The following is a 2,065-nucleotide window of genomic DNA, read 5'->3' as shown; positions in this document are numbered from 1 at the left end:
TCCCTTCGTGGAAGACGTTTCTAAACTGATTAGAAAGCGCCTCGTGATCACATGAGACCGCTTTGATCAACTCTGCCCTTGGAGGAGATTCAAGGTGTCTAAGAGCACTCACCGGCTTGTAGCGGGCAGCCTCCCCCTCCCCCATCTCCCCACTAAGCTCCAGCATGGAGATACTGAGTCTCAGGAGTCATGAGCTGAGGCAGGAGATAGAGAGTCTGGGTAACTGGCCACCTGTCATGAGTCTTCTGTCCACTGACGATGTGGACACCACGGTGCTCTAGTGCCATTGTAGAAAGAATGCAGTTTGACTGGACCACCTTCCTTTGAGATGCCCTTTTTTTTTTTCCTGGAGCTGAGGACCGAACCCAGGGCCTTGCGCTTGCTAGGCAAGCACTCTACCACTGAGCTAAATCCCCAACCCCCTGAGATGCTTTTCTTTACTGGGCAGAGGTGCTGGTTGTAGCAGTACTCCCTGGACAGGGATGTGTGTTGCTTTTCTGTGTATCCTGGTTCCTACTCAAGTAGCTGGCATGGAGGACTGTTAACAGTAGTCTTTTGAACAAATGAATGATTAGTGGATTATGTCCTACCTCTTTGGAAGCTATGGACAAGTTGAGACATTTCTAGGACTTGAGGACATTCCTGGGCTCGCTGGTGTGATCACTTTGCCCCCTTAAGGCTGTCACAATGGCTCAGTTATGCTGTACTGCTCTTGGGGTCCAACCAGCTATAGGCTCCAGCAGGAACACAAGAAGAACCAGACGGACTGTTTCTCAGAAGGGTCTTACAACCAGCTGCCTCCATGCATAGTTTCCTAGTGTTGTACTCAATTCTACAGCTCCCCTGGCTTCTTAACTGTTAGAACATCGAGGAGCATCCCTGGAGCACCCCGAGAGGGTGAGAAATCACTTAAAGAGATTTGCAGTATAACCAAGGTGGGTTTGACCCACTTACAGGTATATCCTGCCATTGAGGACCCGGTGTCTAAGGACTTAGAGGGAAGTTTCTTCTTGCATCTTTGGGGCTCACAAGCACAATGACCTCATTAGCACCTGTCCCAGGCTTCCCAGAGTGGCTCCTGACTTTTTGCTAAGAGGCTTCCAGTTTCTATCATCCTCAGCCCATGCCACAGTCAGACCGACCTCTGTTTGAATTTTGTGTTATTGTCCATCTAATAAAGAGGGCTTTGCTTTCGTCCCAGCCACATTCCGGCATCCACCCAGACTGCCCACTGACCCATCCTCTCTCTCCACCTCCATGACCACCAGGCTCTGTGTGAGGCACTGACAACGGGGAGGAATGAGACTCGGTCCCTTCCCTTAGGGAGCAGGAATCTTGCCGGGAGACAGACACGCACATGTGCTCAGCACCTGGTGACTAGCAGATGCTGTGCTGCATTACCTAGTTCTACGGAGAGATGAAGAGGCTCCATGTACAGTGTTTACTACAAGGCTCAGGTACTAGACAGCTGCTGTCAGTTACCCTGTGGCCAAGCAGTGACTTCTTGTGTGCTTTGACTAAGAAAATTGGCTTTCTAAATGAGACATGACATTGGATGCCAGTAAAACAAAACCAGAGTATCTCTGGTTAAATTGGAGGTAAAGATCAGGAGGATGTAGAGAACGTCGCACTCAGCTCCCTCTGTACTTCTGAACCCCACCTTTGCTCTCCCTAGCACAATTATACACAGACCTAGCCTGGTTGTTGCTAAAGACATCGATCTGCCTTGGAAAGGTCTAGAATCTGCAAGCCTGTGAGAGGCAGACCTACAGGTGACCTTGTCTTTTCTCTGTTGGCTACAAACTGGAAGGACTAGGAGGAGCTCTGCGTGATAATAATGTGTTGGTTTGCTGGCTCGGGTCCTAAGTGTGACCTGCTGGCTTTATGGGGACAGTGTCACCTTTGGACAGTTTCTCAGAAAGGGGAAATGTCTGTTCTAGATTTGGCAGTAGAGAGTTCTCAGATGGAAAGACTCTAGATTCTGGCCAGCCATGTCTGAGTTACCCAAGAAACCCAGGAAGAGTCGTGAGATAGTCTAGGGAGGCCCAAGAGGACATCAAGCAGA

Source organism: Rattus norvegicus, chromosome 17, assembly GCF_036323735.1.
Source record: "Rattus norvegicus strain BN/NHsdMcwi chromosome 17, GRCr8, whole genome shotgun sequence".
NCBI classification, from domain to species: domain Eukaryota; kingdom Metazoa; phylum Chordata; class Mammalia; order Rodentia; family Muridae; genus Rattus; species Rattus norvegicus.
This window is presented reverse-complemented; position numbering follows the sequence as displayed.